Genomic DNA, 16,182 nt, shown 5'->3' with positions numbered 1-16,182 from the left:
AAAGGGAAACAGAGAGTGGCCTCTTTTGAGGAGGGAGAAGGAAAGAGAATAGAATTATGACTGTAGCTGACTTAATCTTTTAATTTTTTTATTCCTAGGATCTTATGATCTTTTTTTCCCCCAAAGATTTTATTTATTTTAGAAAGAGAACATGAGCAGGGGTGTGAGCAGAGGGAGAGGTAGAAGCACACTTTCTGGAAGCTAGACACAGGGCCAGGACCCTGAGACCATGAACTAAGCCAAAGGCAGATGCTTAACCAACTGAGCCACCCAGATGCCCCAGGATCTTATGATCTTTTTGTAAAGAGAAGTCTTCAAGCCTAGGAAACTGCTAATCACTTCTGTATCTGTTGACCACCTAAGTGTCTCTTTTAGCTGGGATAACCGCATTCCAGAGAACCTCTCCCCAAATGATGCAGGGATTAGCTTTGTCTATTTATTACCTTGTACTCTTATTCAGGATGTCAGAGAGTATTGCTGCTGGATGTTTGTTGTTACTTCTACCACCTAGACTCTCGCATTAATAAGTATGCTTTGTAAATCAGCTGACAGAGCTTTGTACTTTTTACATGAGAACAAGGGCTTCAGCTGCTACCTAGCCTGGATCTGACTCAGTGCCATCATGAAATTGTATCTCTAATTTGCCAGTACCATTTTTTGAGACTACACAGTAGGCTCTTTTGCTTGTTCATCCTTTTGTAAAATTTTTTTTTTTAATTTATTTTTTTGGTTTTTTTTTTTTTTTTTTTTTTTTTTTTTTTTTGCTTGTTCATCCTTAACCTGTGAGTCTCTACTTTTCCTCCTCTCCCTGGCCTATTCTTCCTGCCTGCTACTGTTATTTATTATGTTTTCACTACTGAAAAGCCTGCTCCTCCAGAAATCTTAAGCTGCTCCATCAAGTGGGTTCTTTGTTGTATTAGTCACCATACTTCCATGCACTTGTAAAAGTGGAAATTCTATTTGTTTGGTAGACTTGCTAATTTTTAGTAATGATATTATTCTACCTGCTAAAGAAGTGTTGAGAAACCAGATACAGCCAAATTTTGGTTATTCTGAGATGGATTATTCTATTTGGGAATTATCAAGGTCTGTAAGCTTTTTATCCTTCTCTAGATTATCTTCTAAAACTTTTTTTAAAAAATAGAAGTAGAATTAGCATACAATGTTATATTCATTTCAAGTGTACAACAAAGTGATTCAGCAATTTAGTGCATTACTCAGCTCTCATCATTGTAAGTGTAGACACATCTACCACCAAACAAGGTTATTACAATATTATTGACTGTATTCCCCTATGCTTGCTTTTCATCTTCGTGACTTATTTTATAACTGGTAGTTTGTATCTCTTATTTGCCTTTGTCTATTTTATTCATCTCTGTACTCACCTCCCCTTTGGCAACCACCAATTTGTTTTTGTATTTAAGAATCTGGTTTTTGTTTTTGTTTTTGTTTTTTCATTTATTTTGCTTTTTAGATTCCACATATAAGGATGGACCTAGAGGGTATTATGCTAAGTGAAATAAGTCAGACAGAGAAAGATAAATACCATATGAATGAACTTATTTTTCTGTAGGTTACTTTTTGGGGAGTCACAGCAGGTGAGGGGAGGGAAACAATGGAGAAAATTGCCTTCAGGTGAATTGGGGGAAATTGAAGGAGCAAGTCATGTGATTTTTTTTTTTTTTTTTTTTGGCTTGTTTGCTTTTTACATCTACGGTTACTTTATTTTTTGGTTAATGGAGCAATTGTCTAGGTTGGTTTAGGTTTTAGTTATCCAAGATCTCTGTGCTTCCAGATATGAGAATTGCCTCTAATCCCATAATCCTATAGATTTGTTTCACAGTATGAAATAACACTCATTTCTTTATAATAGAAATGCTGTATGGCTTTCTTCAAGAGTATATCTACAATAGAGATAATTGGATCAATAATGCCAATGGCAGAATGCAATCAGCTGGCACTATGGTAAAGTCACTATGAACTTGATTTTATACTGTTTTTATAGATCTGACAAACTATATGATAGGAGACCAAGAGCTGGTTCCAAGAGACATACTTTTCTGTATGATAGTAAGCAAATTACATACCTTGAAGTTTTATTGCCTCATAAAATATTGCAGAAGTATCTGTAGGCAGACTAGATGAGGAATCAGTGACAGTAATTTAGCATGAGTAATTGTCCAAGAGTTTGAACTGCAGTCTTGGACACATCCTGAAGATTTTACTGCATGGCTTTAAGATAGTGTAATTAGAAGCCAGTTGAAATGATCTTGGCAAGGAGAAAAGGAACCACTTACTATAGTGCAGAGGTGAAGTCTTTGACTCTAGCAACAGCTTGCCAGGGGGCTGTCTATCACTGCTAAGATTAGGAGCCTAGATTGTTGCCACAGATAGTACTACTGCTTTTTTTGATACTAAATACTTCGATGATAGAGTACTGCAATAGAACGAAGCCGATCTGGGTACCACTGTCTTTTATAATGTCTTCCATCTTTGTAGAAATCTTTCAAAGTGCATTCCAGTAAAAACTATGCATTTAAAAATTACAACTCTCTACAGCATATACTTTGAGAATTTTTTTGAAATTAGCAAACAAGTATGATCATAAATATTATACATGTTTACACTAGAGTCTGACTTCTACAACATCCAATAATTCTATGGTTTGTAGTTCTTGAAAGAACTAATTTTGCTATTATTTTTGCCAACATGTTGGATTCCTTCTTGCATGTACTGTAATTTTGAATTATGAGCTCTTTACTGAGATTTTTACCTATGGTGCTTATGCTAGGCACATTTTTATTTATTTTTTAATTTTTTAAATTTTTATTTATTTATTTATTTTTGTTTTGTTTTGTTTTGCTAGGCACATTTTTAGTGCTGACTTCTCACCTTGGAGTTTCCTTATTTGCCAACTGTAATCTTGAAAATCAAACACATAAGATGGTAAATTCACAATTATGAATCCTTGGGAGATATTCTTCTTTTGTTTTGCATAGAGTCTAGGCCAGGGCAAGCAAGCTTCTGTTTTGTTTCCTAGATTTGGTCAATGTAGATATAGGTAGTGACAGAGATAGAGATAGAGATATATACATGCATACATTTCTTTTTCCCATTCTGCATTTCACATTGTGTATGCCCCTTCAAGAACCTTGGTGTATGTATGGCTCCCAACATAACTTTTCCACCTAGTGAGGGTCCAAGGCCTTGTCTTCGGTACTCAGTGGCTCTTATAATGCACACTCTTGCTTTGCCCCATGGTAGTCCCATTGTCGGCTCATGCTTATCACCCCGATCTTTAGTATATTCCTTAATTTGGGCTCCTGGTAGTTTTTCTTACTATCTCAGCCATATGTTTAAGAGAATGTTCGTTATACTTTATCCAGTATTTCTAGAGATTTTATAGAGAGGGGATTTTCAAGTAACCAGTCTATCAACATACTAGAAAAAGGAAGCAGCCTTATATTTTCTAATTTTATACCCACAGTAAGCATATGAGGTATTTTTATACTACTTTTTAATAGGTCAAAAGAAACTACATCTCTGAAATGTTAACCTTGCTGAAGTTGCATAGCTGGGAACAAAGTTGAGCTCAAACTTGAGATGTATAACCTATTTCAATGCTGTACTTTGCCTCCTTTACCCTATAAAAGTTCTTATATCTGCTTCACAGGACTTCTGTAAGGATTGCATAAGATAATGTAGGTGAGAATATGTTGTAGTAGAGACCTACCTTGGAGAAACTGTAGGTTTGGTCCAGACCCCTGCAATAACGCAAATATCACAATAAGGTGGGTTAAATGAGGTGGGTGGCTTAGTCGGGTAAGCGACTGTCTCTTGATTCTGGCTCAGGTCATGATATCAGGGTTGTGAGCTGAAGCCTCGCATCAGAGCTCTGTGCTAGGTGTGAAGACTGCTTAAGGTTCTATCTCTCTCCCTCTCCCTCTGCCCCTCCTCTCCCATTTGCACACTATTTTTCTCTTAAAAAATACAATACAATACAGTACAGTACAATAAACTGAGTCCAATGAATTTTTTTGGCTTCCCAGTACGTATAAAAGTTCTATTTACACTGTGGTCTATTAAGTGTGCAATAGTCTTATGTCTACAAAACAATGTATATTCCTTAATTAAAAAATATTTTACTGCTAACAAGTGCTAACCCTCATCTGAGATTTAAGTGAGTCATGATCTTTTTGCTGGTAGAGGGTCTTGCATCGACACTGATGGCTGCTCACCGGTCATAGAGTGGGGGTTGCTGAAGGTTGGGGCAACTGTGGCAATTTCTTAAAACAACAATGAAGTTTGCTGCATGGATTGACTCTTCCTTTTACTTAACACTCAGAGGCCATTGCAGAGTTAATTGACCTGATTTCAATTGTTGTGTCTCAGGGAATGGGGAAGCCCAGGAACAGAGAGAGAGAGATGGGAGTGGTTGGGTGGTGAAGCAGTCAGAACACACACATTTATCAATTAAGTTCATCATCTTATATGGTTTGTGTCATCCCCAAATAATTACAATAACATCAGAGGTCACTGGTAACAAATAAAATAATAATGAAAAAGCCTTTAAATATTGTGAGAATTACCAAAATGTGACACAGAGACACAAAATGAGCAAATGCTGTTGGAAAAAATAGTGCCAATAGACTTGCTCAGTGCAGGGTTGCAGTTTGTAAAAAAATACAGTATCTGCAAAGCACAGTAAAGTGAAGTACAATAAAATAAATTTAGCCTGTATAATGTAGAGCACTCTATGGAATAAGTAAACATTGTTATCATTATTAGAGTCAATACTTCAGCTTTTTCAACTACGGATATTGGGGAAGGAATAGAGGAGTTTGAAGATACTGAAGCAAATAAGATGGAAGAACAGCACCTCCTAAGTTTGCAGCTATTCATTCAAGCAATACTAGAATTTACTGAGTTTCACATTACAGCTTAAGTCAAAATATACTTCATAGAATCACAACCTTTAAAAAGTATCTTTTACAATATTGTTACTTATTAATTGACACTCACTGAGAGCTGCTATGTGCCAACCAATGTTCTGTGAATACAAAGATGATTAGGACAAAGTTCTTAGCCTAAAGAGCTCACCTTCTAGTGGAGGAGAGAGATAATGAAATAGTTCAATTATATTTAAAATAAAACCAAATTAGTACCTTCTTAACTGGAGATTAAGTTAGTTCTTTCTTCACTAGCAGGTTAATAGTTGGTCATTGTTTTTTTTCTCTTTTTTTTTTTTAATAATTGAGGTATAACTTACATTGCTATTTTTGTTTCGTGTACAACATAGAGATTTGACGATCCTATACATTACTCAGTACTCACCATGATAAGTATAGTCACCATATAAAGTTATTATATTATTGACTATATTCCCTATGCTGTACTTTCCATCTCTGTGAGTTACTTAATTTACAGCTGGAAGTTTGTAGTTGTGTTTTTTTCTTTTAAAGGTTTTATTTTTTTATTCATAAGAGACACAGAGAGAGAGGCAGAGACATAGGTAGAGGGAGAAGCAGGCTCCATGCAGGGAGCCCGATGTGGGACTTGATCCCGGGACCCCAGGATCATGCCCTGAGCGGAAGGCAGATGCTAAGCCACTGAACCAGCCAGGTGCCCCAATTTTGTAGTTGTTAACTTTTTTTTTTAATCTATTTCACCCATCCCCTCACCCATCTCCCCTCTGGCAACCATCAGTTCTCTGTATTTAAGAGTCTGTTTATTTATTGTTCGATCATTTGTTTTTTAAGATTCCACCTATAAGTGAAATCATATGGGAGTTGTCTTTATCTGACTTACTTTACTCAGCATAGTACCCCCCAGCTCCGTCCATGTTGTTGGAAAAGGGCAAGCTTTCATTCTTTTTATGGCTGAGTAATATTCCATTATACACACACACACACTCACGTACCACATCTTCTTTATCCATTCATATATCAATGGACATTTCGGTTGCTTCCATATCTTGGCTACTGTAAATAATGCTGCAGTAAATATAGGGGTGCATATGTCGAGGTGCCCTGGCCCGGCCGCGGCTTCAGGCAGGACCACCCGGACGGGGGCTCGGAATCAGGGAACTTCGCCGACGTTTCCAGGCGCTGGGTTCAGTTAAGGCCCCGGTGGCGACAGCAGAGAGGCCCCTCCTGGAGCGAGGCCTTAATCTCCTCCCGGGTTTCGGCAGCAAATGTAAAGTTGCTCCCGCCCGCGGTGGTAAGGAAGAGGCTACAAGGCAAGTGGATCCGAGAGATGAGCTTTCTTGCAAGCACCCTCGGGCGAGGTCCCACGACTCACGAGGGAGAAGAGAGCGAGAGAGTGTGTGAGTCGTGCAGGTCGCGCTGGGAGGGAGTCGGCAGGGTCCTTTTACCGGGTTGAGGCAGGACATAGGCTTGTGTCCGTATTAGGTAAGGTATGGAGGTCATGGGGTGGGAGAAGTCCGTGATGGACAGTTCCCAATTGGGAAGTTCCTGGGTGGAAAACTTCAGTTTCCTGGTGGTGACCTGGAGGCCGCAGTGAAAGTGGCGGGAAAGTCCGCCATCTTGGAGAGCGTCGGCGGGGTGATCCGCCATCTTGGAGCCCCGGCTTCCCCGCCGGCCCATCATTTGTGGTTATTATTTTTTTTATTTTTTTAAATAATCATCAGCTTCTTTTCAAATACCTGTAGGAAGAAGAGAACTGTTTCCTTTTTTTTTTTCCTCATTTTTGAGCCCAAAACTTTCATCCTTTGGTCTTACTATCACCCTGTGAAGCAGTATAAAATTAATCTCCCTCTTATAGGTGACAGCACTTCAAACAAAAAATTATAATGTCATGTTTTATTCAGAGTAACTTTAGACTAAATCTCAAATCTTTTCAGTATCTTTTATAATAGCTAGATGAAATCTTGACGTTTTGAAATCCCTCTGCTGACATCTCCTCTCAGGAATTTGATAGCTTGGAAATATTCTGGTCTAATGTTCTAGTGAGAGACTCTGTTGATTCTATGCATGCACCTTCCCACAAAGAAATCATTGATGGGTCCAATAGCAAATAAGACAGTCTAAGTGACTACTTCTATCTACTCAGACTCTGTAGCACTGTCACTGGTTTACTCTTGGGTTTGCAAAATTTCACGAGAGAAAACATAGAAGCTGAGTCAATAAATGTCATCAGACCTGTATAAGGCACTGGTATTTTTAGGGAAGCTGTGAGTTATGATGTGGTCATTGAAAAATGCAGAATTCATTAATATATTCATGCAACAATTTATTGCTATCCGTCTCATTCTCTCTCGGCCCAAATCACTGTAGTTTCCCCTTAGTTGATCTTACACATCACATTACAACATCTGGTGTATACTAGACTGACGGAACATTTTGGGGAACCAAGTACCCACAGGTGTTCCCACTCAAGTGCTATCAAGGCTCAAGAAGGTACTTTTCTTTTGCCTATTTTTCCAGAAAATCCTAGGAAGATTGAGAAAGAGACTACATAGCTTTTTCCCCATAAAATTTGCTTTGTCCTGACAGTTTCTCCATGTAGTTTGAGCTAATTTTGGGTAATGGAAACCTTGGGTGTTACCATAATTCCTTTGAAAAAACTTCTTTTAGCATAAGAGAGGCAGTGTGAAATTCTTTTCTGATCATCAGCTTAGTTTTGTTTTTGTTTTTGTTTTGTTTTGTTTTCTTTGCTTGCTGTCATCCATTACCTTAATTGTTTAGCTCTTCCCCTTACTTGGCATTTACAGGACTTAAATACTTCAGGGTGGTCCTGACATTTTCATTAAAGTGCTATGAGCTAAGTGCTCCCTTTCTAGGCTGATGGTGTATTTTCAGGTGCACTAACAGAGCTCATTATTTCTTTATACAGCAGCAGCAGCATTAAGAATCAAGCTGTGTTTCCTGAAAAATGAATGGGCATGGGTGAGGGGTGAGGTTGGGGTGGTGATTCCACATGGAAAATCATGTGCCTCTTCATAGCTTTATGGTAAGTTGCAGTTGTCTTTATAATTAGGCGACTTCTTGAGTGCTAAGCAATTACTATTGGGGCTTTATTACATTATTTGTTTTTGTTACCAGAGAGATGATGTCCCAAGTCGTAGTCAGGCTTGGAATCCTGAGCACTATGAATCACAGAGCACAGAATCAGTGGGGTTCTCATCTTGCATCTCATTTTACTGTGCTTGCTAGTGAAGTAAATTCAGGAAGAACACATAGCAGCCAGCTTTCTGACTTACAGTTATTCATTCATTTCTCCTATTCCTGAGTATTTTTTTTAAGATTTTATTTTTTGAGATAGAGAGAGAGAATGTGTGTGTGTGTGTGTGTGTGTGTGTGTGTGTGTGAGAGAGAGAGTACACGAACAGGGAGAGTGGCAGGCAGACAGAGGGAGAGGGGGAAGCCGACTCCCTGTGGAGCAGGGAGCCTGACCTGGGGCTCCATCCCAGGACTTAACCCACTGAGCCATCCAAGTGCCCCCTGATGTTTATACTAGCTATCTACATTCAATCTTAGGATTTTGAATATATAGGATTATGAACCAAAGAAGGATCTTCAAATATCCTCTTTTAATCCTCTTGTTTCCAAAAGAGTCAGCATATGGAGTTCTCTAAACCATAATTATCATTATACCTGACATTTATGTAATGTTTACTAACAGGTTCTTTGGTGGTCACTTTAAATGGGTCATTTAATTTAATTCTTCACGATTTTAAAAGGCAGATATTGATATTCTCATTTTACAGATTAGGAAACTGACATTTAGAGAAATAGAATAATTTCTTAAGGCCATCCATTCAGCAATTAGTGGGTGGCTTGGAATTAGACCCAATATGTGGACTCTAGACTTAACTTCTAAAGTCTTGGCTTTCTTATTGTCTCTAGAAAAAGGAGTATCTGTTTATCATCTTGTTTAATCTTTCACTGTAATATCTTAAAATATCTTTAGAGGCATCAAATACCAAAATACCAAATTTTACCCTTAACATTTTCCTCCACTGGACTATAAGCTCCATCAAGCCTGCTTTGTTTACCCTGTGTGTTTAAAACTGGAGCTGGCATATAAAAGATGCTCTAATAATATTTATTGAATGACTGAATAAACTCATTGGCATGTTTATATCCTTAGCAACATATTATAAACCTAATTATAGACAGTCATTACTTTTTTAAAGATTTTATTTATTTATTTATGAGAGACAGAGAGAGAGGCAGAGACAGAGGCAGAGGGAGAAGCAGGCTCCATGCAGGGAGCCCGATGTGGGGCTTGATCCCCGGTCCCCAGGATCACACCCTGGGCTGAAGGTGGCACTAAACTGCTGAGCCGCCCAGGCTGCCCAGTCAATGATTATTTATATATGACTGCCAGCCAGATGTTTTTATTTTAAAATATAAAAAAAAATAGTTTAACGAGCCAACATATACCATCCCCCAGCTTCTGCTGTGATCAGCATTCTTTCTAGGCATGCTGTGTGTATAGTCCAAGTTTGCTTTTTAAAAAGAGCTCTTGGGGCACCTCGTGGCTTAGTTGGTTAAGTGTCAGACTCTTGGTTTTGCCTCAGGTCATGATCTCATGGTTGTTTATAGGATCGAGCCTAACCTCAGGCTCCATGCTCAGTGCAGAGTCTGCTTTGGATTCTTTCTCCCTCCTCCAATGCCCCTCCTTGCACGCTCTCTCTCTCTCAAATAAATAAATAAAATCTTAAAAAAAAAAAAAAGAGAGAGAGAGAGCTCTTAAGGAATTTCATTGGAGCAACAGTGAAGTCTCCCTGTCCCTTTCCACCTTACCCAAAATACTTAAAAATAAGTTGCTTATTTTAAAAATATTTTTAAAAATTGCTTCCTGAATCTGAAACTGTGAAATCATTCTGTCAAACAATGTGTAAATATAACAGAGCAGTTGTGTAGAGAATGGTTTCACAAGCCTGCAAGACTTAAAATGAATTTAAAGAAAGAATGTTTCTGGTCAAAGGAAGGCATTAGTCAGTAGTGCATCCAGAAAGGGAATTGTTGGCAGTCCGGGTGGCTCAGTGGTTTAGCGCCGCCTTCAGCCCAGGGCGTGATCCTGGAGACCCAGGATCGAGTCCCACGTCAGGCCCTGCATGGAGCCTGCTTCTCCCTCTGCCTGTGCCTCTTTCTCTCTGTCTCTCTGTCTCTCTCTCTCATGAATAAATAAATAAATCTTAAAAAAAAAAAAAAAAAAGGGAATTGTTGCGGAGGCTGACCTTGACCTTGACACCCTAAGCTGACAGTCTACTCCTGTGAGTACCCGATTAGCCTAATAGATCCCATAGAGAGAACATTCACGGGGCTCATAGTTAACTTCCCTGATTTGACTGTAAGCAACCTTTACATGTAAGCTTGCTTTCTAAGGTGATGGACTAACATAAACATCCAACCTGTTTGATGGTTGATTTTCTCATTGTTAAGTAATCCCTCAGTGATCTCGTTTCATGGTCAGTTTCTCTTGCTTTGTTAGTGTGGATTTAGCTTCCTTGTGACACAGGTTTTGTTTTGTTTTGTTTTGTTTTTTTAAGCCAAAAGAGTTAATATACTTTATGCTTTCCTCATTGAATTATTCTTTGTTCACTGACTTTTAAGAAATTATTTTTATTGGAGGTTAAATGATTCCATTAGTTTAAATACATATTTTGTTTTTGTCAGTTAAAAGGTTTGTTTTTCAGTGAATCCAAAAATTACCAAAATAAAATACTTATTTATTTTATTATTACATAGAGGTAACTCTTTTTTGTATGTCATTGTTTATTTTATTCCATTCTGTATTAATCAGTTTTTGTTTAAAATACCTGAAGCAATGGCCCAAGTTATTCTTAAGTCTAATGTATTTTGTCCCTTGATTTGTGGTTTGTTTTTGGCTTTATTTAACTGTTCTGTTTTCCCTTCTGATTTTTCATTCTGTCTAAAATGATTCAAGTTTGTTTTATTCTTTTATCCTACCAGCATTTTTTTTTTTTAGGTTCTCTTTTGCACTGAGTTCTTCTTAATAGAGTCTGAGTAATTGCCAGAAATTTTCAGTTTGATTGTCATCACATTATCCTTTTTTGTGCAACTCCATTTTGTGTAGATCTCTGCAGTAATTTAACTCTCAGTATCAGGATGTTGCAATCTCTAGGAATCTTGAAGATTCCTAATTGAAAAACCCCAAGGTCCTTCACATGAAAACCCATTTGTGAAAAGCTCCATCTGCAATTTATTCCCTCTCGGCATAGCTCCTCAGTAATGTTTTTGAGTTCAGAGTGGGATATAAGAGGTCATTAAAAATCATCATTTTTTCCTCTTTTTGCAGAAAAAAACAACACTGGATTGCCTGAGCGTGCTCATTATTTTCTTTTTCTGCCTCACATGAACTCAGATAATGATGTTCTATGCCTGGTAGAGCTGTGAATGGTTATGAAAACAGACCTCACTTTTTGCTGAAGTAAATATTTTGTGATTTCTGAAAGAGTCCCGTATCAGAGCATTTATATTCCTTTTATAAAGCCCCTTGGGGACCCTCTGCCTCTAGCTCTTTGGAATAGTTTCATCTTATTGTTCCATATAAATTCGGAGGATAGACTTACTGAGCCCAGTTAAGAAGATCCCACATTGCTTATTGCTTGCTGTCCAGCACAGCAGTCTGTTCTGTTGTTGTTCCGGCACAGCTGACATCTGTTCTGTTCTTTTTGAGGTGATTTGGGTCTTTTTGGGGACCCAGACACTGTATCCAGATCCACTAATACTAGTTTTATTTCTCAACGATGCTTCACATTTTCTCCTCATAGCTGCTCCTTAGATTCTCTCAGGAGGACAAGTTAACAAGCTTTACCCCCCCTAAACATTTACCTCCTCTGATTTACTGATCAGACCGAAGTGAAATTGAACGTGGAGGCTCCACTCTGCCCTTTTATAAATAAGGACTATTCAGGATGTAAAGTTGCAAAGAAAAGCTTGTTTACTTTCTTCTTTATAGCTCAGCTTTACTCCAGTTGAACTATTAAAAAGAACTTTACCATATCCCTATTTTTAAAAAATGAGTGTCAGTTAAACACTATTTGAGTAAACTGTTACAAATTGTCATATTCTGGTATGTGACTTTGCCTCCAGGGAATATTTGAATTAATTGGTGTCATTTGCCTTTTTTCCAACTTTATTTCTCCTTCTTTCCTTTTTTAAAAAAGATTTATCTATTCTAGAAAGAGAGGGTGAGGGAGAGCCGGGGGGTGGGGTGGGGAGAGGGACAAGCAGGCTCCTTGCTGAGCACAGAGCCCCACTTGGGGCTTGATCCCACCACCCTGAAATCACGACCAGAGCCAAAATCAAGAGTCAGATGCTCAACTGACTGCTCCACCCACGTGCCTCAATTCCTCTTTCTTTAGTGATCATGATAGGAAAAGAGAAGTATATTTGCCTTATAAGCAGTGACATGACGGTAAATACTTAACAACCCTCTCTCCAGGGGGAAAGAGCCCTGATTTGTAGATCTGCACATCTCTGGGTGTAAATACTCTCACCATGGATGATTTCAAGCTCCCAACATGACATCACTGAATACAGAGTTGGGAAGAGATGTGTAGTAGGACATGCATATATTTCCACCATTCAGATACAATTAGAGGCGAATAATATCAAGAGTATGGATGATAGCAAAACAGTAAAATCATTAGGAAGTGATGAATTTTGAGTATTCATTATTTTTGTTTTCAGCATAATTTAATTGTAGGTTTATATAATTTAGTTTTTAATAATAACTACATTCAAAAACCTGCTCACATGATCCCTGAAAATTCATGAATTGTTGAGCTGGTATGAGGCAGTTCCCATGTACCATTCCTTAAGACAGAGGAAAAGAGATGACAAGAAAACTTTCACTTTGATCCTCTCCCTTTTAAGTTTCTCTAATATTACAGCTGCAGACAACTGACCCTCCACCTTTATTTTTCTCCCATCCTTTAGAGTCTGCTTATGAACTCTTTGCTTATACCTACCAAAAAAGGCACACATCACCTTTGCTTCAGAATCTCCAGGTCCTGGACAGTTTGTTTATTATGAACTGAAAGAAGGAGCTTACCAAAAGAAAAACAAAAACAAAAACAAAAACAAAAACAAAACCACCTTTCAGTATATTTCAGTAGTCAAAAATTATTTTCTTCTTTTGTGCTTAGGATGTTTGAAATAGTGTCATGGTTTTTATGGGGATATGTCTTCTTCCCAGGGAGCCAGCTAGGTCTTTGTTGATACCACCCTGTCAACCCATCTGGCACAACCCTAATGCTGCCTCCCAATAAGCAAAAGGCAATAGCAGCAGACAGCTTTATATTTCCTGTACTCTCAGTGGGTATCTTGGACACTTAACTAGAAGAATCTGAAAGATACACATCTTCCTACAGCCTTACTAGTTAAATGATTAGAATCCCTTCTTTCACCATTGCAGTAAGGGGTAGAGGGTCTTAAGAAAAATAGACTTGCTGATAACAAACACCAAATGCTGAAGCATAAACGTTTTCTCCTATTATCTAGCATATTTTAATAAGTTATATTGAAAATGCAGTTTTAAATGTCCCCAATTTTAGTTAACCTGTTGATATATGCTACTAGATGTCCTATAATTTAGTATTAGAATCTTACAGCGTATAGGTTCTGACATCTCATGTCCCTGTTGTACTGAGGGACTCATTTTTAAGTCGTTCAGTTCTGAACTTGAAGCTTTGCATTTATTTTCCTAATTCCAGTCCTGGCCTGGTGGTGACAGCAGAACATCATGCAATCCGTGTTACCAGGCAGTCACAGAAAGATACATACACATGATCATTAAAATAAATACATCAAAACCAAGTATGTGAAATTGTTCCATTAACATAACTAATAGCTGATATGTAACATAACAAATCAACACATGTGCTACAGCATTTAGTATTATTTCTTGACTTTGCCTTTTAAGGCTACACAGAAATTGTTCTTGTTTTCGTTGGAACGCAGATGAGTGTCAAACCAAAGCTCATTAAAGGACCCCTGCTATGAAAAGATGCTTTCCCAAAGACTATGCTCACCTTTGGCACAGCAAGAATACTTTGCTGGGTACTTCTGCAGCATAATAATTGGAATCCAACCCCATAGCTGTCATCATTTTGTCTTTGGTACAATGAGAAAGCCAAATAGCACAGACAGTTGTGGAAATTATTTTATTTTTTGCTTTTGACATTGTTAAAAAGTATAAATTCAATAAATTCACAGTTCTCCTTCCTCAGGTATGTTTTGCTAGGCTTTATGATGCAGTAAAAAAAAATCAATACATTCCAGGGTCTATGAGAATTAATAAATGTGGAGAAACTAAACCTGGAATGCATTAGGATATATTTTAAAGGAGATTGGGGTCCACTTCCATCCAAGAATACACTTATCATATAAACTTAACATAATAGTTTCTTTTTTAAGATTTTATTTTTTTTATTTATTAGAGAGAAAGAGAGAGAGAGAGAGGCAGGCAGAGGGAGAAGCAGGCTCTATGCAGGGAGCCCGACGTGGGACTTGATCCCGGGTCCCCAGGATCCCACCCTGGGCCAAAGGCTGCGCTAAACTACTGGGCCACCCGGGCTGCCCTAACATAATAGTTTTAAAATGATTTTGAAAACTATTAAGCGGCAGTGCTGGAATCTTACAGGCAACATTACCTTAACGTTGAAAAAATATATCGCAATGGGAAATGTGATTTATTTTAATTTGAGCTATCTCCTATGTAATGTGATACACCTGTCATATATAAGATATTGGCTCTAATTAATGAAGCATCATTTTTATGTTTTTTTCCTTGTAATGGCAACAAAATAATGTGTATTAAAAATAATTTAGATGAAATGTTGTTCATCATTTTGCCATCCTTTTAGAAAGCAAAACAAAATGTTTGTCGAAGTGTTGTTTCTTTCTCTCTTCTGTCTTCATTTCTCCCAGTCTGTTTCTCCATTCCACTATCCAGTTCAGTTCTTCCTCCTGTCTCCATGGTACCTATCCCACATCTTTTTCTCTTGATGGTCTTGTTAACTATCCTATGGTCATGGGAGTGCAGTTAAACAAGAAAATTAATTCCCAGAATTTCGAGACTGTAAGAGATTTCTTAAGGGGGAGGCATTGCTTTTTTTTTTCTCTCCCCTATGTGATACAGAGGCCAAGAAAGTGAGTCACAGGCACAGGTGTAGAGCTGCCTGGGCAAGCTGCCTATTGTGCATTTCCTGATTACATAACCTTTGAGTATCTCCAGGAGAGATGGGGTTTAGAGCTGTGCTGTGTGCAGTGCCAGGCAGTCTGATCACAGACAGGCAGTGCTTGTGTCCCTTCTCAAAAACTTTCCTGTTGGGTTGTTAAAGCATCATAGGTTAATGTTTAAATTGGAATCATGTTGGCCACAGCTGTGCGTGAGTGAATCTCTGCATTAATGTGAATCAGAGTAGCTGACTGGGGTATGAAGGGAACATTTTCTTCTCCAACATTAGCTACATTGTTATTTACTCAATGGTTAGAAAGGAATAACTTGGGTGGCCAATAAAAAAGCAAATGACCCAGGACACTTAAGCAATGTTTGTAAACCATAATTAGACTATATTATTTAGCTATCACATATCATAATCTTTATATTCCTTCTTAAAGTAAGTTCACATCAACTTAAAAATAATCTTCATCACCTTTATACAGATTTTACAGATGTCCTATAGCCTTTTAATTTTGTTTCCTATATCTGATTATATCCCTTGTTTTTGGTTTATGTAGTCAGTTGTCAGTCCTCTTCTACATCGTCCCTGGATTATTAGAAGCACATACTAGAAAGACACTGTCAGATTTTAAATGCATAATTCAGTTGAATGTATATAAATTTACAGAGTGGCCCAATAAAGAATTGACAATCAAATCCATTTTTTCCTTCTTATCTCCTTACCCACTTTTATCCCTACCACCCTAGGATACAGAGCCCAGAGCTGAGTCTCAAAAGACAGTAAATGTGCATAATGTGGTCTTGGACACTCTGGAAAGATGACCTTTCAAGCCCCTTTCTAATGTTTCCAGTTCTGTAATTTTGTAATAAGACTGGTAAAGAACAGAAAAGTAGGGGAAGTATGCCCTCTTAAGGATTATGCTGGTTATCATAGTGGGGGTTGATATTTGAACAAAGAGAAATTACTTAGGTGATAATGAGCAATGTTCAATAAACAGA

At 37.9% G+C, this 16,182-nt stretch overlaps 1 protein-coding gene across 20 annotated transcripts in view; it reads left to right on the top strand.

The window, feature by feature from the left end:
- The window catches only part of RGS22 (regulator of G protein signaling 22), a 131,911-nt gene that overhangs the window by 65,298 nt on the left and 50,431 nt on the right, over window positions 1–16,182 (top strand). The gene's annotated exons all lie outside the window — the stretch shown is intronic.

This window comes from Canis aureus, chromosome 14, assembly GCF_053574225.1.
Source record: "Canis aureus isolate CA01 chromosome 14, VMU_Caureus_v.1.0, whole genome shotgun sequence".
Taxonomy (NCBI): Eukaryota; Metazoa; Chordata; class Mammalia; order Carnivora; family Canidae; genus Canis; species Canis aureus.
Note: the sequence above shows the minus strand (reverse complement) of the source record. Positions and strands in the feature narration are given on the sequence as shown.